Source organism: Lissotriton vulgaris, chromosome 4_1 (assembly GCF_964263255.1).
Source record: "Lissotriton vulgaris chromosome 4_1, aLisVul1.2, whole genome shotgun sequence".
Lineage (NCBI taxonomy): Eukaryota > Metazoa > Chordata > Amphibia > Caudata > Salamandridae > Lissotriton > Lissotriton vulgaris.
In genome coordinates this window covers 1,301,859,297-1,301,881,929 of record NC_141691.1, presented here as the reverse complement: position 1 = coordinate 1,301,881,929, position 22,633 = coordinate 1,301,859,297, and the positions used below count along the sequence as shown (strand labels likewise).

The 22,633-nt window shown below is 36.7% G+C and overlaps 11 non-coding genes across 11 annotated transcripts; all 11 read left to right on the top strand.

Moving 5' to 3' along the window:
* Positions 1 to 730: 730 nt before the first annotated feature.
* On the top strand, positions 731 to 804 carry TRNAI-AAU (transfer RNA isoleucine (anticodon AAU)). Its single transcript has one exon. It is a non-coding gene; the product is annotated as a tRNA-Ile (tRNA).
* Positions 805 to 1,593: 789 nt separating this feature from the next.
* Positions 1,594 to 1,667, top strand: TRNAI-AAU (transfer RNA isoleucine (anticodon AAU)). Its single transcript has one exon. It is a non-coding gene; the product is annotated as a tRNA-Ile (tRNA).
* A 789-nt stretch (positions 1,668 to 2,456) lies between these two features.
* On the top strand, positions 2,457 to 2,530 carry TRNAI-AAU (transfer RNA isoleucine (anticodon AAU)). Its single transcript has one exon. It is a non-coding gene; the product is annotated as a tRNA-Ile (tRNA).
* A 1,042-nt stretch (positions 2,531 to 3,572) lies between these two features.
* On the top strand, positions 3,573 to 3,646 carry TRNAI-AAU (transfer RNA isoleucine (anticodon AAU)). The gene has a single exon. It is a non-coding gene; the product is annotated as a tRNA-Ile (tRNA).
* A 3,385-nt stretch (positions 3,647 to 7,031) lies between these two features.
* On the top strand, positions 7,032 to 7,105 carry TRNAI-AAU (transfer RNA isoleucine (anticodon AAU)). The gene has a single exon. It is a non-coding gene; the product is annotated as a tRNA-Ile (tRNA).
* Positions 7,106 to 7,894: 789 nt separating this feature from the next.
* On the top strand, positions 7,895 to 7,968 carry TRNAI-AAU (transfer RNA isoleucine (anticodon AAU)). The gene has a single exon. It is a non-coding gene; the product is annotated as a tRNA-Ile (tRNA).
* A 789-nt stretch (positions 7,969 to 8,757) lies between these two features.
* On the top strand, positions 8,758 to 8,831 carry TRNAI-AAU (transfer RNA isoleucine (anticodon AAU)). Its single transcript has one exon. It is a non-coding gene; the product is annotated as a tRNA-Ile (tRNA).
* Positions 8,832 to 12,462: 3,631 nt separating this feature from the next.
* On the top strand, positions 12,463 to 12,536 carry TRNAI-AAU (transfer RNA isoleucine (anticodon AAU)). The gene has a single exon. It is a non-coding gene; the product is annotated as a tRNA-Ile (tRNA).
* A 4,244-nt stretch (positions 12,537 to 16,780) lies between these two features.
* TRNAI-AAU (transfer RNA isoleucine (anticodon AAU)) lies at positions 16,781 to 16,854 on the top strand. Its single transcript has one exon. It is a non-coding gene; the product is annotated as a tRNA-Ile (tRNA).
* A 789-nt stretch (positions 16,855 to 17,643) lies between these two features.
* Positions 17,644 to 17,717, top strand: TRNAI-AAU (transfer RNA isoleucine (anticodon AAU)). Its single transcript has one exon. It is a non-coding gene; the product is annotated as a tRNA-Ile (tRNA).
* Positions 17,718 to 18,759: 1,042 nt separating this feature from the next.
* On the top strand, positions 18,760 to 18,833 carry TRNAI-AAU (transfer RNA isoleucine (anticodon AAU)). The gene has a single exon. It is a non-coding gene; the product is annotated as a tRNA-Ile (tRNA).
* The last annotated feature ends 3,800 nt before the right edge of the window (positions 18,834 to 22,633 follow it).

Here is a 22,633-nt window from a genome sequence, read left to right as displayed (position 1 = left end):
CCTTGGATCAAACGCTGCTTGAAGGATTGGATGAATACATTTGATATAGTTGTAGAATTAATTATTATTCTGAAAGCTCCTGAAATATCTATTAATGGTTCTAAGTTCTAACGCCAAGTAACTAAATCTCTTATTTATTGCAATTTATTGAGGTCATTTTTGTTTTGTCTTGTTGATGAAATATAAAGATAGTATGAATGTAAACAGCTGAATATAAGCTTTCCAACTATCCCGGGTTAACAATCGGTAGCACTTCATCATCTGCTATTTCTTCAATAGTATGCTATATATTTATTGAGCCTATTAGTTTAGTCTTTAGAGCATAAAGTTAACAATGCCAAGAACATACTTTCAATCAGTCTCTAAGCCAATACTTGATGCTCCTTTAATGTTGAAAATAGATGTATTTTCTTCAGTATCATTTGTATGTCTATATTTCCTTCGAGGGGAAGCTGACACAATGATTAGATGAATCAATTGTATATAGGTGATGAATTGTTATTTATTGCTAAAACACATGGAAAAAACATTAATGGCTCTAAGTTCTAACACTAAGTATGAAAATCTCTTTTGTATTGTAATTTTTCTAAAGTCATATTAGTTTCTTCATGTTGATATTATATATTTATAACTTCATGGTAAACCTCCGAAATTAAGATTTCCAAATCTCCCGGGTTAACTATCATTAGCACTTCTTCATATGCTGGACTTCCAGGAATTTGTGCAGACCGGCCTGTTAGCTCAGATGGTTAGAGCGTGGTGCTAATAACGCCAAGGTCACAGGTTCGATCCCTGTACAGGCCAAGTTTAATTGTTTGAAAAAAGATAAATTTTTCTTGTGTCTCATTTTTGACTGTTTATCACCTTGGATCAAAAGATGCTTGAAGGATTGGAGGAATACATTTGATATAGTTGTAGAATTAATTATTATTCTGAAAGCTCCTGGAATATCTATTAATGGTTCTAAGTTCTAACACCAAGTAACTAAATCTCTTATTTATTGCAATTTATTGAGGTCATTTTTGTTTTGTCTTGTTGATGAAATATAAAAATAGTATGAATGTAAACAGCTGAATATAAGCTTTCCAACTATCCCAGGTTAACAATCAGTAGCACTTCATCATCTGCTATTTCTTCAATAGTATGCTATATATTTAGTGAGCCTATTAGTTTAGTCTTCAGAGCATAAAGTTAAAAATGCCAAGGACATACTTTCAATCCGTCTCCAAGCCAATACTTGATGCTCCTTTAATGTTGAAAATAGATGTATTTTCTTCTGTATCATGTGTATCTCTATATTTCCTTTGAGGGGAAGCTGATAGAATGATTAAATGAATCAATTGCATATAGGTGATGAATTGTTATTTATTGCTAAAACACATGGAAAAAACCTTAATGGTTCTAAATTCTAACACTAAGTATGAAAATCTATTTTGTATTGTAATTTTTTTAAAGTCATATAAGTTTCTTCATGTTGATATTATATATTTATAACTTCATGGTAAACCTCTGAAATTAAGCTTTCCAAATCTCCCGGGTTAACTATCATTAGCACTTCTTCATATGCTGGACTTCCAGTAATTTGTGCAAAATGGCCTGTTAGCTCAGATGGTTAGAGCGTGGTGCTAATAACGCCAAGGTCACAGGTTCGATCCCTGTACAGGCCAAGTTTAATTGTTTGTAAAAAGATAAATGTTTCTTGTGTCTCATTTTTGACTGTTTATCACCTTGGATCAAACGCTGCTTGAAGGATTGGATGAATACATTTGATATAGTTGTAGAATTAATTATTATTCTGAAAGCTCCTGAAATATCTATTATTGGTTCTAAGTTCTAACGCCAAGTAACTAAATCTCTTATTTATGGCAATTTATTGAGGTCATTTTTGTTTTGTCTTGTTGATGAAATATAAAAATAGTATGAATGTAAACAGCTGAATATAAGCTTTCCAACTATCCCAGGTTAACAATCAGTAGCACTTCATCATCTGCTATTTCTTCAATAGTATGCTATATATTTAGTGAGCCTATTAGTTTAGTCTTTAGAGCATAAAGTTAAAAATGCCAAGGACATACTTTCAATCCGTCTCCAAGCCAATACTTGATGCTCCTTTAATGTTGAAAATAGATGTATTTTCTTCTGTATCATGTGTATCTCTATATTTCCTTTGAGGGGAAGCTGATAGAATGATTAAATGAATCAATTGCATATAGGTGATGAATTGTTATTTATTGCTAAAACACATGGAAAAAACATTAATGGTTCTAAATTCTAACACTAAGTATGAAAATCTATTTTGTATTGTAATTTTTTTAAAGTCATATAAGTTTCTTCATGTTGATATTATATATTTATAACTTCATGGTAAACCTCTGAAATTAAGCTTTCCAAATCTCCCGGGTTAACTATCATTAGCACTTCTTCATATGCTGGACTTCCAGTAATTTGTGCAAAATGGCCTGTTAGCTCAGATGGTTAGAGCATGGTGCTAATAACGCCAAGGTCACAGGTTCGATCCCTGTACAGGCCAAGTTTAATTGTTTGTAAAAAGATAAATGTTTCTTGTGTCTCATTTTTGACTGTTTATCACCTTGGATCAAACGCTGCTTGAAGGATTGGATGAATACATTTGATATAGTTGTAGAATTAATTATTATTCTGAAAGCTCCTGAAATATCTATTAATGGTTCTAAGTTCTAACGCCAAGTAACTAAATCTCTTATTTATTGCAATTTATTGAGGTCATTTTTGTTTTGTCTTGTTGATGAAATATAAAAATAGTATGAATGTAAACAGCTGAATATAAGCTTTCCAACTATCCCAGGTTAACAATCAGTAGCACTTCATCATCTGCTATTTCTTCAATAGTATGCTATATATTTAGTGAGCCTATTAGTTTAGTCTTTAGAGCATAAAGTTAAAAATGCCAAGGACATACTTTCAATCAGTCTCCGAGCCAATACTTGATGCTCCTGTAATGTTGAAAATAGATGTATTTTCTTCTGTATCATGTGTATCTCTATATTTCCTTTGAGGGGAAGCTGATAGAATGATTAAATGAATCAATTGCATATAGGTGATGAATTGTTATTTATTGCTAAAACACATGGAAAAAACATTAATGGCTCTAAGTTCTAACACTAAGTATGAAAATCTCTTTTGTATTGTAATTTTTCTAAAGTCATATTAGTTTCTTCATGTTGATATTATATATTTATAACTTCATGGTAAACCTCTGAAATTAAGCTTTCCAAATCTCCCGGGTTAACTATCATTAGCACTTCTTCATATGCTCGACTTCCAGGTATTTGTGCAAAATGGCCTGTTAGCTCAGATGGTTGTTATTTATTGCTAAAACACATGGAAGAAACATTAATGGTTCTAAGTTCTAACACTAAATATGAAAATATCTTTTGTATTGTAATTTTTTAAAGTCATATTAGTTTCTTCATGTTGATATTATATAAGTATAACTTCATGGTAAACCTCTGAAATTAAGCTTTCCAAATCTCCCGGGTTAACTATCATTAGCACTTCTTCATATGCTGGACTTCCAGTAATTTGTGCAAAATGGCCTGTTAGCTCAGATGGTTAGAGCGTGGTGCTAATAACGCCAAGGTCACAGGTTCGATCCCTGTACAGGCCAAGTTTAATTGTTTGTAAAAAGATAAATGTTTCTTGTGTCTCATTTTTGACTGTTTATCACCTTGGATCAAACGCTGCTTGAAGGATTGGATGAATGCATTTGATATAGTTGTAGAATTAATTATTATTCTGAAAGCTCCTGGAATATCTATTAATGGTTCTAAGTTCTAACGCCAAGTAACTAAATCTCTTATTTATTGAAATTTATTGAGGTCATTTTTGTTTTGTTTTGTCTTGTTGATGAAATATAAAGATAGTATGAATGTAAACAGCTGAATATTAGCTTTCCAACTATCCCGGGTTAACAATCGGTAGCACTTCATCATCTGCTATTTCTTCAATAGTATGCTATATATTTATTGAGCCTATTAGTTTAGTCTTTAGAGCATAAAGTTAACAATGCCAAGAACATACTTTCAATCAGTCTCTAAGCCAATACTTGATGCTCCTTTAATGTTGAAAATAGATGTATTTTCTTCTGTATCATGTGTATCTCTATATTTCCTTTGAGGGGAAGCTGATAGAATGATTAGATGAATCAATTGCATATAGGTGATGAATTGTTATTTATTGCTAAAACACATGGAAAAAACATTAATGGCTCTAAGTTCTAACACTTAAGTATGAAAATCTCTTTTGTATTGTAATTTTTCTAAAGTCATATTAGTTTCTTCATGTTGATAATATATATTTATAACTTCATGGTAAACCTCCGAAATTAAGCTTTCCAAATCTCCCGGGTTAACTATCATTAGCACTTCTTCATATGCTGGACTTCCAGGAACTTGTGCAAAATGGCCTGTTAGCTCAGATGGTTAGAGCGTGGTGCTAATAACGCCAAGGTCACCGGTTCGATCCCTGTAAAGGCCAAGTTTAATTGTTTGAAAAAAGATTAATTGTTCTTGTGTCTCATTTTTGACTGTTTATCACCTTGGATCAAACGCTGCTTGAAGGATTGGATGAATGCATTTGATATAGTTGTAGAATTAATTATTATTCTGAAAGCTCCTGGAATATCTATTAATGGTTCTAAGTTCTAACGCCAAGTAACTAAATCTCTTATTTATTGAAATTTATTGAGGTCATTTTTGTTTTGTCTTGTTGATGAAATATAAAAATAGTATGGATGTAAACAGCTGAATATAAGCTTTCCAACTATCCCGGGTTAACAATCAGTAGCACTTCATCATCTGCTATTTCTTCAATAGTATTCTATATATTTAGTGAGCCTATTAGTTTAGTCTTCAGAGCATAAAGTTAAAAATGCCAAGGACATACTTTCAATCCGTCTCCAAGCCAATACTTGATGCTCCTTTAATGTTGAAAATAGATGTATTTTCTTCTGTATCATGTGTATCTCTATATTTCCTTTGAGGGGAAGCTGATAGAATCATTAAATGAATCAATTGCATATAGGTGATGAATTGTTATTTATTGCTAAAACACATGGAAAAACACATTAATGGTTCTAAGTTCTAAAACTAAGTATGAAAATCTCTTTTGTATTGTAATTTTTCTAAAGTCATATTAGTTTCTTCATGTTGATAATTTATATTTATAACTTCATGGTACACCTCTGAAATTAAGCTTTCCAAATCTCCCGGGTTAACTATCATTAGCACTTCTTCATATGCTGGACTTCCAGGAATTTGTGCAAAATGGCCTGTTAGCTCAGATGGTTAGAGCGTGGTGCTAATAACGCCAAGGTCACAGGTCCGATCCCTGTACAGGCCAAGTTTAATTGTTTGTAAAAAGATACATTTTTCTTGTGTCTCATTTTTGACTGTTTATCACCTTGGATCAAAAGCTACTTGAAGGATTGGATGAATACATTTGATATAGTTGTAGAATTAATTATCATTCTGAAAGCTCCTGGAATATCTATAATTGGTTCTAAGTTCTAACGCCAAGTAACTAAATCTCTTATTTATTGCAATTTATTGAGGTCATTTTTGTTTTGTCTTGTTGATGAAATATAAAGATAGTATGAATGTAAACAGCTGAATATAAGATTTCCAACTATCCCGGGTTAACAATCAGTAGCACTTCATCATCTGCTATTTCTTCAATAGTATGCTATATATTTAGTGAGCCTATTAGTTTAGTCTTTAGAGCATAAAGTTAAAAATGCCAAGGACATACTTTCAATCAGTCTCCAAGCCAATAAGTGATGCTCCTTTAATGTTGAAAATAGATGTATTTTCTTGTGTATAATGTGTATGTCTATATTTCCTTTGAGGGGAAGCTGATAGAATGATTAGATGAATCAATTGCATATAGGTGATGAATTGTTATTTATTGCTAAAACACATGGAAAAAACATTAATGGTTCTAAGTTCTAACACTAAGTATGAAAATCTCTTTTGTATTGTAATTTTTCGAAAGTCATATTAGTTTCTTCATGTTGATAATTTATATTTATAACTTCATGGTACACCTCCGAAATTAAGCTTTCCAAATCTCCCGGGTTAACTATCATTAGCACTTCTTCATATGCTGGACTTCCAGTAATTTGTGCAAAATGGCCTGTTAGCTCAGATGGTTAGAGCATGGTGCTAATAATGCCAATGTCACAGGTTCGATCCCTGTACAGGCCAAGTTTAATTGTTTGAAAAAAGAATAATTTTTCTTGTGTCTCATTTTTGACTGTTTATCACCTTGGATCAAACGCTGCTTGAAGGATTGGATGAATGCATTTGATATAGTTGTAGAATTAATTATTATTCTGAAAGCTCCTGGAATATCTATTAATGGTTCTAAGTTCTAACGCCAAGTAACTAAATCTCTTATTTATTGCAATTTATTGAGGTCATTTTTGTTTTGTCTTGTTGATGAAATATAAAGATAGTATGAATGTAAACAGCTGAATATAAGCTTTCCAACTATCCCGGGTTAACAATCGGTAGCACTTCATCATCTGCTATTTCTTCAATAGTATGCTATATATTTATTGAGCCTATTAGTTTAGTCTTTAGAGCATAAAGTTAACAATGCCAAGAACATACTTTCAATCAGTCTCTAAGCCAATACTTGATGCTCCTTTAATGTTGAAAATAGATGTATTTTCTTCAGTATCATTTGTATGTCTATATTACCTTCGAGGGGAAGCTGACACAATGATTAGATGAATCAATTGTATATAGGTGATGAATTGTTATTTATTGCTAAAACACATGGAAAAAACATTAATGGCTCTAAGTTCTAACACTAAGTATGAAAATCTCTTTTGTATTGTAATTTTTCTAAAGTCATATTAGTTTCTTCATGTTGATATTATATATTTATAACTTCATGGTAAACCTCCGAAATTAAGATTTCCAAATCTCCCGGGTTAACTATCATTAGCACTTCTTCATATGCTGGACTTCCAGGAATTTGTGCAGACCGGCCTGTTAGCTCAGATGGTTAGAGCGTGGTGCTAATAACGCCAAGGTCACAGGTTCGATCCCTGTACAGGCCAAGTTTAATTGTTTGAAAAAAGATAAATTTTTCTTGTGTCTCATTTTTGACTGTTTATCACCTTGGATCAAAAGATGCTTGAAGGATTGGAGGAATACATTTGATATAGTTGTAGAATTAATTATTATTCTGAAAGCTCCTGGAATATCTATTAATGGTTCTAAGTTCTAACACCAAGTAACTAAATCTCTTATTTATTGCAATTTATTGAGGTCATTTTTGTTTTGTCTTGTTGATGAAATATAAAAATAGTATGAATGTAAACAGCTGAATATAAGCTTTCCAACTATCCCAGGTTAACAATCAGTAGCACTTCATCATCTGCTATTTCTTCAATAGTATGCTATATATTTAGTGAGCCTATTAGTTTAGTCTTCAGAGCATAAAGTTAAAAATGCCAAGGACATACTTTCAATCCGTCTCCAAGCCAATACTTGATGCTCCTTTAATGTTGAAAATAGATGTATTTTCTTCTGTATCATGTGTATCTCTATATTTCCTTTGAGGGGAAGCTGATAGAATGATTAAATGAATCAATTGCATATAGGTGATGAATTGTTATTTATTGCTAAAACACATGGAAAAAACATTAATGGTTCTAAATTCTAACACTAAGTATGAAAATCTATTTTGTATTGTAATTTTTTTAAAGTCATATAAGTTTCTTCATGTTGATATTATATATTTATAACGTCATGGTAAACCTCTGAAATTAAGCTTTCCAAATCTCCCGGGTTAACTATCATTAGCACTTCTTCATATGCTGGACTTCCAGTAATTTGTGGAAAATGGCCTGTTAGCTCAGATGGTTAGAGCGTGGTGCTAATAACGCCAAGGTCACAGGTTCGATCCCTGTACAGGCCAAGTTTAATTGTTTGTAAAAAGATAAATGTTTCTTGAGTCTCATTTTTGACTGTTTATCACCTTGGATCAAACGCTGCTTGAAGGATTGGATGAATACATTTGATATAGTTGTAGAATTAATTATTATTCTGAAAGCTCCTGAAATATCTATTAATGGTTCTAAGTTCTAACGCCAAGTAACTAAATCTCTTATTTATTGCAATTTATTGAGGTCATTTTTGTTTTGTCTTGTTGATGAAATATAAAAATAGTATGAATGTAAACAGCTGAATATAAGCTTTCCAACTATCCCAGGTTAACAATCAGTAGCACTTCATCATCTGCTATTTCTTCAATAGTATGCTATATATTTAGTGAGCCTATTAGTTTAGTCTTTAGAGCATAAAGTTAAAAATGCCAAGGACATACTTTCAATCAGTCTCCGAGCCAATACTTGATGCTCCTGTAATGTTGAAAATAGATGTATTTTCTTCTGTATCATGTGTATCTCTATATTTCCTTTGAGGGGAAGCTGATAGAATGATTAAATGAATCAATTGCATATAGGTGATGAATTGTTATTTATTGCTAAAACACATGGAAAAAACATTAATGGTTCTAAATTCTAACACTAAGTATGAAAATCTATTTTGTATTGTAATTTTTTTAAAGTCATATAAGTTTCTTCATGTTGATATTATATATTTATAACTTCATGGTAAACCTCTGAAATTAAGCTTTCCAAATCTCCCGGGTTAACTATCATTAGCACTTCTTCATATGCTGGACTTCCAGTGATTTGTGCAAAATGGCCTGTTAGCTCAGATGGTTAGAGCGTGGTGCTAATAACGCCAAGGTCACAGGTTCGATCCCTGTACAGGCCAAGTTTAATTGTTTGTAAAAAGATAAATGTTTCTTGTGTCTCATTTTTGACTGTTTATCACCTTGGATCAAACGCTGCTTGAAGGATTGGATGAATACATTTGATATAGTTGTAGAATTAATTATTATTCTGAAAGCTCCTGGAATATCTATAATTGGTTCTAAGTTCTAACGCCAAGTAACTAAATCTCTTATTTATTGCAATTTATTGAGGTCATTTTTGTTTTGTCTTGTTGATGAAATATAAAGATAGTATGAATGTAAACAGCTGAATATAAGATTTCCAACTATCCCGGGTTAACAATCAGTAGCACTTCATCATCTGCTATTTCTTCAATAGTATGCTATATATTTAGTGAGCCTATTAGTTTAGTCTTTAGAGCATAAAGTTAAAAATGCCAAGGACATACTTTCAATCAGTCTCCAAGCCAATAAGTGATGCTCCTTTAATGTTGAAAATAGATGTATTTTCTTGTGTATAATGTGTATGTCTATATTTCCTTTGAGGGGAAGCTGATAGAATGATTAGATGAATCAATTGCATATAGGTGATGAATTGTTATTTATTGCTAAAACACATGGAAAAAACATTAATGGTTCTAAGTTCTAACACTAAGTATGAAAATCTCTTTTGTATTGTAATTTTTTGAAAGTCATATCAGTTTCTTCATGTTGATAATTTATATTTATAACTTCATGGTACACCTCCGAAATTAAGCTTTCCAAATCTCCCGGGTTAACTATCATTAGCACTTCTTCATATGCTGGACTTCCAGTAACTTGTGCAAAATGGCCTGTTAGCTCAGATGGTTAGAGCATGGTGCTAATAATGCCAATGTCACAGGTTCAATCCCTGTACAGGCCAAGTTTAATTGTTTGAAAAAAGAATAATTTTTCTTGTGTCTCATTTTTGACTGTTTATCACCTTGGATCAAACGCTGCTTGAAGGATTGGATGAATGCATTTGATATAGTTGTAGAATTAATTATTATTCTGAAAGCTCCTGGAATATCTATTAATGGTTCTAAGTTCTAACGCCAAGTAACTAAATCTCTTATTTATTGCAATTTATTGAGGTCATTTTTGTTTTGTCTTGTTGATGAAATATAAAGATAGTATGAATGTAAACAGCTGAATATAAGCTTTCCAACTATCCCGGGTTAACAATCGGTAGCACTTCATCATCTGCTATTTCTTCAATAGTATGCTATATATTTATTGAGCCTATTAGTTTAGTCTTTAGAGCATAAAGTTAACAATGCCAAGAACATACTTTCAATCAGTCTCTAAGCCAATACTTGATGCTCCTTTAATGTTGAAAATAGATGTATTTTCTTCAGTATCATTTGTATGTCTATATTACCTTCGAGGGGAAGCTGACACAATGATTAGATGAATCAATTGTATATAGGTGATGAATTGTTATTTATTGCTAAAACACATGGAAAAAACATTAATGGCTCTAAGTTCTAACACTAAGTATGAAAATCTCTTTTGTATTGTAATTTTTCTAAAGTCATATTAGTTTCTTCATGTTGATATTATATATTTATAACTTCATGGTAAACCTCCGAAATTAAGATTTCCAAATCTCCCGGGTTAACTATCATTAGCACTTCTTCATATGCTGGACTTCCAGGAATTTGTGCAGACCGGCCTGTTAGCTCAGATGGTTAGAGCGTGGTGCTAATAACGCCAAGGTCACAGGTTCGATCCCTGTACAGGCTAAGTTTAATTGTTTGAAAAAAGATAAATTTTTCTTGTGTCTCATTTTTGACTGTTTATCACCTTGGATCAAAAGATGCTTGAAGGATTGGAGGAATACATTTGATATAGTTGTAGAATTAATTATTATTCTGAAAGCTCCTGGAATATCTATTAATGGTTCTAAGTTCTAACACCAAGTAACTAAATCTCGTATTTATTGCAATTTATTGAGGTCATTTTTGTTTTGTCTTGTTGATGAAATATAAAAATAGTATGAATGTAAACAGCTGAATATAAGCTTTCCAACTATCCCAGGTTAACAATCAGTAGCACTTCATCATCTGCTATTTCTTCAATAGTATGCTATATATTTAGTGAGCCTATTAGTTTAGTCTTCAGAGCATAAAGTTAAAAATGCCAAGGACATACTTTCAATCCGTCTCCAAGCCAATACTTGATGCTCCTTTAATGTTGAAAATAGATGTATTTTCTTCTGTATCATGTGTATCTCTATATTTCCTTTGAGGGGAAGCTGATAGAATGATTAAATGAATCAATTGCATATAGGTGATGAATTGTTATTTATTGCTAAAACACATGGAAAAAACATTAATGGTTCTAAATTCTAACACTAAGTATGAAAATCTATTTTGTATTGTAATTTTTTTAAAGTCATATAAGTTTCTTCATGTTGATATTATATATTTATAACGTCATGGTAAACCTCTGAAATTAAGCTTTCCAAATCTCCCGGGTTAACTATCATTAGCACTTCTTCATATGCTGGACTTCCAGTAATTTGTGCAAAATGGCCTGTTAGCTCAGATGGTTAGAGCGTGGTGCTAATAACGCCAAGGTCACAAGTTCGATCCCTGTACAGGCCAAGTTTAATTGTTTGTAAAAAGATAAATGTTTCTTGTGTCTCATTTTTGACTGTTTATCACCTTGGATCAAACGCTGCTTGAAGGATTGGATGAATACATTTGATATAGTTGTAGAATTAATTATTATTCTGAAAGCTCCTGAAATATCTATTAATGGTTCTAAGTTCTAACGCCAAGTAACTAAATCTCTTATTTATTGCAATTTATTGAGGTCATTTTTGTTTTGTCTTGTTGATGAAATATAAAAATAGTATGAATGTAAACAGCTGAATATAAGCTTTCCAACTATCCCAGGTTAACAATCAGTAGCACTTCATCATCTGCTATTTCTTCAATAGTATGCTATATATTTAGTGATCCTATTAGTTTAGTCTTTAGAGCATAAAGTTAAAAATGCCAAGGACATACTTTCAATCAGTCTCCGAGCCAATACTTGATGCTCCTGTAATGTTGAAAATAGATGTATTTTCTTCTGTATCATGTGTATCTCTATATTTCCTTTGAGGGGAAGCTGATAGAATGATTAAATGAATCAATTGCATATAGGTGATGAATTGTTATTTATTGCTAAAACACATGGAAAAAACATTAATGGCTCTAAGTTCTAACACTAAGTATGAAAATCTCTTTTGTATTGTAATTTTTCTAAAGTCATATTAGTTTCTTCATGTTGATATTATATATTTATAACTTCATGGTAAACCTCTGAAATTAAGCTTTCCAAATCTCCCGGGTTAACTATCATTAGCACTTCTTCATATGCTCGACTTCCAGGTATTTGTGCAAAATGGCCTGTTAGCTCAGATGGTTGTTATTTATTGCTAAAACACATGGAAGAAACATTAATGGTTCTAAGTTCTAACACTAAATATGAAAATATCTTTTGTATTGTAATTTTTTAAAGTCATATTAGTTTCTTCATGTTGATATTATATAAGTATAACTTCATGGTAAACCTCTGAAATTAAGCTTTCCAAATCTCCCGGGTTAACTATCATTAGCACTTCTTCATATGCTGGACTTCCAGTAATTTGTGCAAAATGGCCTGTTAGCTCAGATGGTTAGAGCGTGGTGCTAATAACGCCAAGGTCACAGGTTCGATCCCTGTACAGGCCAAGTTTAATTGTTTGTAAAAAGATAAATGTTTCTTGTGTCTCATTTTTGACTGTTTATCACCTTGGATCAAACGCTGCTTGAAGGATTGGATGAATGCATTTGATATAGTTGTAGAATTAATTATTATTCTGAAAGCTCCTGGAATATCTATTAATGGTTCTAAGTTCTAACGCCAAGTAACTAAATCTCTTATTTATTGAAATTTATTGAGGTCATTTTTGTTTTGTCTTGTTGATGAAATATAAAGATAGTATGAATGTAAACAGCTGAATATTAGCTTTCCAACTATCCCGGGTTAACAATCGGTAGCACTTCATCATCTGCTATTTCTTCAATAGTATGCTATATATTTATTGAGCCTATTAGTTTAGTCTTTAGAGCATAAAGTTAACAATGCCAAGAACATACTTTCAATCAGTCTCTAAGCCAATACTTGATGCTCCTTTAATGTTGAAAATAGATGTATTTTCTTCTGTATCATGTGTATCTCTATATTTCCTTTGAGGGGAAGCTGATAGAATGATTAGATTAATCAATTGCATATAGGTGATGAATTGTTATTTATTGCTAAAACACATGGAAAAAACATTAATGGCTCTAAGTTCTAACACTAAGTATGAAAATCTCTTTTGTATTGTAATTTTTCTAAAGTCATATTAGTTTCTTCATGTTGATAATATATATATTTATAACTTCATGGTAAACCTCCGAAATTAAGCTTTCCAAATCTCCCGGGTTAACTATCATTAGCACTTCTTCATATGCTGGACTTCCAGGAACTTGTGCAAAATGGCCTGTTAGCTCAGATGGTTAGAGCGTGGTGCTAATAACGCCAAGGTCACCGGTTCGATCCCTGTAAAGGCCAAGTTTAATTGTTTGAAAAATGATTAATTGTTCTTGTGTCTCATTTTTGACTGTTTATCACCTTGGATCAAACGCTGCTTGAAGGATTGGATGAATGCATTTGATATAGTTGTAGAATTAATTATTATTCTGAAAGCTCCTGGAATATCTATTAATGGTTCTAAGTTCTAACGGCAAGTAACTAAATCTCTTATTTATTGAAATTTATTGAGGTCATTTTTGTTTTGTCTTGTTGATGAAATATAAAGATAGTATGAATGTAAACAGCTGAATATTAGCTTTCCAACTATCCCGGGTTAACAATCGGTAGCACTTCATCATCTGCTATTTCTTCAATAGTATGCTATATATTTATTGAGCCTATTAGTTTAGTCTTTAGAGCATAAAGTTAACAATGCCAAGAACATACTTTCAATCAGTCTCTAAGCCAATTCTTGATGCTCCTTTAATGTTGAAAATAGATGTATTTTCTTCTGTATCATGTGTATCTCTATATTTCCTTTGAGGGGAAGCTGATAGAATGATTAGATGAATCAATTGCATATAGGTGATGAATTGTTATTTATTGCTAAAACACATGGAAAAAACATTAATGGCTCTAAGTTCTAACACTAAGTATGAAAATCTCTTTTGTATTGTAATTTTTCTAAAGTCATATTAGTTTCTTCATGTTGATAATATATATTTATAACTTCATGGTAAACCTCCGAAATTAAGCTTTCCAAATCTCCCGGGTTAACTATCATTAGCACTTCTTCATATGCTGGACTTCCAGGAACTTGTGCAAAATGGCCTGTTAGCTCAGATGGTTAGAGCGTGGTGCTAATAACGCCAAGGTCACCGGTTCGATCCCTGTAAAGGCCAAGTTTAATTGTTTGAAAAAAGATTAATTGTTCTTGTGTCTCATTTTTGACTGTTTATCACCTTGGATCAAACGCTGCTTGAAGGATTGGATGAATGCATTTGATATAGTTGTAGAATTAATTATTATTCTGAAAGCTCCTGGAATATCTATTAATGGTTCTAAGTTCTAACGGCAAGTAACTAAATCTCTTATGTATTGAAATTTATTGAGGTAATTTTTGTTTTGTCTTGTTGATGAAATATAAAGATAGTATGAATGTAAACAGCTGAATATAAGCTTTCCAACTATCCCGGGTTAACAATCGGTAGCACTTCATCATCTGCTATTTCTTCAATAGTATGCTATATTTTTATTGAGCCTATTAGTTTAGTCTTTAGAGCATAAAGTTAACAATGCCAAGAACATACTTTCAATCAGTCTCTAAGCCAATACTTGATGCTCCTTTAATGTTGAAAATAGATGTATTTTCTTCAGTATCATTTGTATGTCTATATTTCCTTCGAGGGGAAGCTGACACAATGATTAGATGAATCAATTGCATATAGGTGATGAATTGTTATTTATTGCTAAAACACATGGAAAAAACATTAATGGCTCTAAGTTCTAACACTAAGTATGAAAATCTCTTTTGTATTGTAATTTTTCTAAAGTCATATTAGTTTCTTCATGTTGATATTATATATTTATAACTTCATGGTAAACCTCCGAAATTAAGCTTTCCAAATCTCCCGGGTTAACTATCATTAGCACTTCTTCATATGCTGGACTTCCAGGAATTTGTGCAGACCGGCCTGGTAGCTCAGATGGTTAGAGCGTGGTGCTAATAACGCCAAGGTCACAGGTTCGATCCCTGTACAGGCCAAGTTTAATTGTTTGAAAAAAGATTAATTTTTCTTGTGTCTCATTTTTGACTGTTTATCACCTTGGATCAAACGATGCTTGAAGGATTGGATGAATACATTTGATATAGTTGTAGAATTAATTATTATTCTGAAAGCTCCTGGAATATCTATTAATGGTTCTAAGTTCTAACACCAAGTAACTAAATCTCTTATTTATTGCAATTTATTGAGGTCATTTTTGTTTTGTCTTGTTGATGAAATATAAAAATAGTATGAATGTAAACAGCTGAATATAAGCTTTCCAACTATCCCGGTTTAACAATCAGTAGCACTTCATCATCTGCTATTTCTTCAATAGTATGCTATATATTTAGTGAGCCTATTAGTTTAGTCTTCAGAGCATAAAGTTAAAAATGCCAAGGACATACTTTCAATCCGTCTCCAAGCCAATACTTGATGCTCCTTTAATGTTGAAAATAGATGTATTTTCTTCTGTATCATGTGTATCTCTATATTTCCTTTGAGGGGAAGCTGATAGAATGATTAAATGAATCAATTGCATATAGGTGATGAATTGTTATTTATTGCTAAAACACATGGAAAAAACATTAATGGTTCTAAGTTCTAACACTAAGTATGAAAATCTCTTTTGTATTGTAATTTTTTTTAAAGTCATATAAGTTTCTTCATGTTGATATTATATATTTATAACTTCATGGTAAACCTCTGAAGTTAAGCTTTCCAAATCTCCAGGGTTAACTATCATTAGCACTTCTTCATATGCTGGACTTCCAGAACTTTGTGCAAAATGGCCTGTTAGGTCAGATGTTTAGAGCGTGGTGCTAATAACGCCAAGGTCACAGGTTCGATCCCTGTACAGGCCAAGTTTAATTGTTAGTAAAAAGATAAATGTTTCTTGTGTCTCATTTTTGACTGTTTATCACCTTGGATCAAATGCTGCTTGAAGGATTGGATGAATACATTTGATATAGTTGTAGAATTAATTATTATTCTGAAAGCTCCTGAAATATCTATTAATGGTTCTAAGTTCTAACGCCAAGTAACTAAATCTCTTATTTATTGCAATTTATTGAGGTCATTTTTGTTTTGTCTTGTTGATGAAATATAAAGATAGTATGAATGTAAACAGCTGAATATAAGCTTTCCAACTATCCCGGGTTAACAATCGGTAGCACTTCATCATCTGCTATTTCTTCAATAGTATGCTATGTATTTATTGAGCCTATTAGTTTAGTCTGTAGAGCATGAAGTTAAAAATGCCAAGGACATACTTTCAATCAGTCTCCAAGCCAATACTTGATGCTCCTTTAATGTTGAAAATAGATGTATTTTCTTCTGTATAATGTGTATGTCTATATTTCCTTTGAGGGGAAGCTGATAGAATGTTTAGATGAATCAATTGCATATAGGTGATGAATTGTTATTTATTGCTAAAACACATGGAAAAAACATTAATGGTTCTAATTTCTAACACTAAGTATGAAAATCTCTTTTGTATTGTAATTTTTCGAAAGTCATATTAGTTTCTTAATGTTGATAATCTATATTTATAACTTCATGGTACACCTCTGAAATTAAGCTTTCCAAATCTCCCGGGTTAACTATCATTAGCACTTCTTCATATGCTGGACTTCCAGGAATTTGTGCAGACCGGCCTGTTAGCTCAGATGGTTAGAGCGTGGTGCTAATAACGCCAAGGTCACAGGTTCGATCCCTGTACAGGCCAAGTTTAATTGTTTGAAAAAAGATTAATTTTTCTTGTGTCTCATTTTTGACTGTTTATCACCTTGGATCAAAAGATGCTTGAAGGATTGGAGGAATACATTTGATATAGTTGTAGAATTAATTATTATTCTGAAAGCTCCTGGAATATCTCTTAATGGTTCTAAGTTCTAACACCAAGTAACTAAATCTCTTATTTATTGCAATTTATTGAGGTCATTTTTGTTTTGTCTTGTTGATGAAATATAAAAATAGTATGAATGTAAACAGCTGAATATAAGCTTTCCAACTATCCCAGGTTAACAATCAGTAGCACTTCATCATCTGCTATTTCTTCAATAGTATGCTATATATTTAATGAGCCTATTAGTTTAGTCTTCAGAGCATAAAGTTAAAAATGCCAAGGACATACTTTCAATCCATCTCCAAGCCAATACTTGATGCTCCTTTAATGTTGAAAATAGATGTATTTTCTTCTGTATCATGTGTATCTCTATATTTCCTTTGAGGGGAAGCTGATAGAATGATTAAATGAATCAATTGCATATAGGTGATGAATTGTTATTTATTGCTAAAACACATGGAAAAAACATTAATGGTTCTAAATTCTAACACTAAGTATGAAAATCTATTTTGTATTGTAATTTTTTTAAAGTCATATAAGTTTCTTCATGTTGATATTATATATTTATAACTTCATGGTAAACCTCTGAAATTAAGCTTTCCAAATCTCCCGGGTCAACTATCATTAGCACTTCTTCATATGCTAGACTTCCAGTAATTCGTGCAAAATGGCCTGTTAGCTCAGATGGTTAGAGCGTGGTGCTAATAACGCCAAGGTCACAGGTTCGATCCCTGTACAGGCCAAGTTTAATTGTTTGTAAAAAGATAAATGTTTCTTGTGTCTCATTTTTGACTGTTTATCACCTTGGATCAAACGCTGCTTGAAGGATTGGATGAATACATTTGATATAGTTGTAGAATTAATTATTATTCTGAAAGCTCCTGAAATATCTATTAATGGTTCTAAGTTCTAACGCCAAGTAACTAAATCTCTTATTTATTGCAATTTATTGAGGTCATTTTTGTTTTGTCTTGTTGATGAAATATAAAAATAGTATGAATGTAAACAGCTGAATATAAGCTTTCCAACTATCCCAGGTTAACAATCAGTAGCACTTCATCATCTGCTATTTCTTCAATAGTATGCTATATATTTAGTGAGCCTATTAGTTTAGTCTTTAGAGCATAAAGTAAAAAATGCCAAGGTCATACTTTCAATCAGTCTCCAAGCCAATTCTTGATGCTCCTGTAATGTTGAAAATAGATGTATTTTCTTCTGTATCATGTGTATCTCTATATTTCCTTTGAGGGGAAGCTGATAGAATGATTAAATGAATCAATTGCATATAGGTGATGAATTGTTATTTATTGCTAAAACACATGGAAAAAACATTAATGGCTCTAAGTTCTAACACTAAGTATGAAAATCTCTTTTGTATTGTAATTTTTCTAAAGTCATATTAGTTTCTTCATGTTGATATTATATATTTATAACTTCATGGTAAACCTCTGAAATTAAGCTTTCCAAATCTCCCGGGTTAACTATCATTAGCACTTCTTCATATGCTCGACTTCCAGGTATTTGTGCAAAATGGCCTGTTAGCTCAGATGGTTGTTATTTATTGCTAAAACACATGGAAGAAACATTAATGGTTCTAAGTTCTAACACTAAATATGAAAATATCTTTTGTATTGTAATTTTTTAAAGTCATATTAGTTTCTTCATGTTGATATTATATAAGTATAACTTCATGGTAAACCTCTGAAATTAAGCTTTCCAAATCTCCCGGGTTAACTATCATTAGCACTTCTTCATATGCTGGACTTCCAGTAATTTGTGCAAAATGGCCTGTTAGCTCAGATGGTTAGAGCGTGGTGCTAATAACGCCAAGGTCACAGGTTCGATCCCTGTACAGGCCAAGTTTAATTGTTTGTAAAAAGATAAATGTTTCTTGTGTCTCATTTTTGACTGTTTATCACCTTGGATCAAACGATGCTTGAAGGATTGGATGAATACATTTGATATAGTTGTAGAATTAATTATTATTCTGAAAGCTCCTGAAATATCTATTAATGGTTCTAAGTTCTAACGCCAAGTAACTAAATCTCTTATTTATTGCAATTTATTGAGGTCATTTTTGTTTTGTCTTGTTGATGAAATATAAAGATAGTATGAATGTAAACAGCTGAATATAAGCTTTCCAACTATCCCGGGTTAACAATCGGTAGCACTTCATCATCTGCTATTTCTTCAATAGTATGCTATGTATTTATTGAGCCTATTAGTTTAGTCTGTAGAGCATAAAGTTAAAAATGCCAAGGACATACTTTCAATCAGTCTCCAAGCCAATACTTGATGCTCCTTTAATGTTGAAAATAGATGTATTTTCTTCTGTATAATGTGTATGTCTATATTTCCTTTGAGGGGAAGCTGATAGAATGTTTAGATGAATCAATTGCATATAGGTGATGAATTGTTATTTATTGCTAAAACACATGGAAAAAACATTAATGGTTCTAAGTTCTAACACATTGGGGCCGATTCCGATCCGGTACATAGCACATCCGACCGAATGTCTGGGAATCACGGTTCGATCCCCGGCGCCGGCTGCAGAAAAGCCCAGCACCATGTGACTCTGAGGAATAGCTGACGCCGCGGCTAGGGCGGCTGACTCCGAAATCTGGAGATCACGGTTCGATCCCCGGCGCCGGTGGCAGAAAAGCCCAGCACCATGTGACTCTGAGAAATAGCTGACGCCGCGGCTATGGCGGCTGACTCGGAAATCTGGAGATCACGGTTCGATCCCCGGCGCCGGCGGCAGAAAAGCCCAGCACCATGTGACTCTGAGGAATAGCTGACGCCGTGGCTAGGGCGGCTGACTCGGAAATCTGGAGATCACGGTTCGATCCCCGGAGCCGGCGGCTGAAAAGCCCAGCACCATGTGACTCTGAGGAATAGCTGACGCCGCGGCTAGGGCGGCGGACTCGGAAATCTGGAGATCACGGTTCTATCCCCGGTGCCGGCGGCAGAAAAGCCCAGCACCATGTGACTCTGAGGAATAGCTGACGCCGCGGCTAGGGCGGCTGACTCGGAAATCTGGAGATCACGGTTCGATCCCCGGCGCCGGCGGCAGAAAAGCCCAGCACCATGTGACTCTGAGGAATAGCTGACGCCGCGGCTAGGGCGGCTGACTCTGAAATCTGGAGATCACGGATCGATCCCCGGCACCGGCGGCAGATTAGTCCAGCACCATGTGACTCTGGGCAATAGCTTGCTTAATCTTCCCGACGGCCCCTAGCGACCCTTACGGGTGATTGTGCGCTTTACAAATGTGGATTATTATTATTATTATTATTATTATTATTATTATTATTTGGCCCGATTCCGATCCGGTTCGTAAAAGCACATCCGCCCGAATCTGTCGGACGACCACGTACGCCCGGGGGAGGTCTGCCCGGGACCCGTGGAGCCCTTCCTGGGTACTTTGCCGTGCCGTTGGCCTCCTGGAGATGGGTGCCCCGGACGCCCGGGGGAGGTCTGCCCGGGACCCGTGGAGCCCTTCCCGGGTACTTTGCAATGCCGTTGGCCTCCTGGAGATGGGTGCCCCGGACGCCCGGGGGAGGTCTGCCCGGGACCCGTGGAGCCCTTCCCGGGTACTTTGCAATGCGGTTGGCCTCCTGGAGATGGGTGCCCCGGACGCCCGGGGGAGGTCTGCCCGGGACCCGTGGAGCCCTTCCCGGGTACTTTGCAATGCCGTTGGCCTCCTGGAGATGGGTGCCCCGGACGCCCGGGGGAGGTCTGCCCGGGACCCGTGGAGCCCTTCCCGGGTACTTTGCAATGCCGTTGGCCTCCTGGAGATGGGTGCCCCGGACGCCCGGGGGAGGTCTGCCCGGGACCCGTGGAGCCCTTCCCGGGTACTTTGCAATGCCGTTGGCCTCCTGGAGATGGGTGCCCCGGACGCCCGCGGGAGGTCTGCTCGGGACCCGTGGAGCCCTTCCCGGGTACTTTGCAATGCCGTTGGCCTCCTGGAGATGGGTGCCCCGGACGCCCGGGGGAGGTCTGCCCGGGACCCGTGGAGCCCTTCCCGGGTACTTTGCAATGCCGTTGGCCTCCTGGAGATGGGTGCCCCGGACGCCCGGGGGAGGTCTGCCCGGGACCCGTGGAGCCCTTCCCGGGTACTTTGCAATGCCGTTGGCCTCCTGGAGATGGGTGCCCCGGACGCCCGGGGGAGGTCTGCCCTGGACCCGTGGAGCCCTTCCCGGGTACTTTGCAATGCCGTTGGCCTCTTGGAGATGGGTGACCCGGACGCCCGGGGTAGGTCTGCCCGGGGACCCATGGAGCCCTTCCCGGGTACTTTGCAATGCCGTTGGCCTCCTGGTGATGGGTGCCCCGGACGCCCGGGGGAGGTCTGCCCGGGACCCGTGGAGCCCTTCCCGGGTACTTTGCAATGCCGTTGGCCTCCTGGAGATGGGTGCCCCGGACGCCCGGGGGAGGTCTGCCCGGGACCCGTGGAGCCCTTCCCGGGTACTTTGCAATGCCATTGGCCTCCTGGAGATGGGTGCCCCGGACGCCCGGGGGAGGTCTGCCCGGGACCCGTGGAGCCCTTCCCGGGTACTTTGCAATGCCGTTGGCCTCCTGGAGATGGGTGCCCCGGACGCCCGGGGGAGGTCTGCCCGGGACCCGTGGAGCCTTCCCGGGTACTTTGCCATGCCGTTGGCCTCCTGGAGAATGGAGCCCCGGCTGCCTAGGTAGGTGTTTTCCAGGCAAATCTGATCTGGTCCCCCCAGGCAGAGAACTGCAAGAAGTGTCTGGGCATACCTTGTCCTTAGTAATCCGGAGGAAGGCTACCCCTCTTTCTTGGAATCCATGCACCCCGAGTGACAGAGGGGACCCAAAGCGCGAAAGTACCCGAGCTCCTGGAGCCCTCGCTGGGATCCGGGAGGCAAATGGCACCTCATCGGGACTTCCAGGGAAGTTCGGCCATCTGGTCGCCCCCATAGGAAAGCATTGCAGGAGACCAGATGGCCGAGGCGATCCTGGAGACCAGATGCCCGAGGGGATCCGGGAGACCAGATGGCCGAGGGGATCCCGGAGACCAGATGGCCGAGGGGATCCCGGAGAACAGATGGCCGGGCACGAGAGTCAAGCCAGCCGGTGCCACTCTGCACCCCGACGAAAAAGGGAGCTGGCGCCAGGGAACGGCAAGGTGGGGACCGGAGGCCCAGGGCCGTGGCACCCGACCTGGGGCCCGGACGTGCCCCTGGACCCAGCCTAGGCTCCGATGCACGGAGACGCAGGGGACGCCTTCCCGGGCCCTCCGGACCAACGTCCCGGGCACCCTGCCACGCAGCAGGACTAAGGACAGAGCCCGGGAGGTGGAGGCCGCCCTCCCCGGGCCCTCGGGGGCCCTGGCCGGAGCTGCTGAACTCAGCCGAGCGAGGGGAGGCTCCCCGGGCTTGAAGGAACCCCCGTCCTGGTCCTTTGGCAGTGCGGCAGGCCGGGGGACCGGGCCCAGGGCCGTGGCACCCGACCCGGGGCCTGGCCAGGCCCCCCGGACCCCATCCAGGGCTTCCTGCCACGCGGCAGGCCCAGGGACGGATCCGGGGCTGGGGCGGCATCCTGGCATGTCCAGCTGCCGGCTGAGGACGGCTAGGCCGAGGGGGGTCCCAGAATACCTTGTCCCTACCAATCCGGAGGAAAATTACCCTCCTTTCTCGTA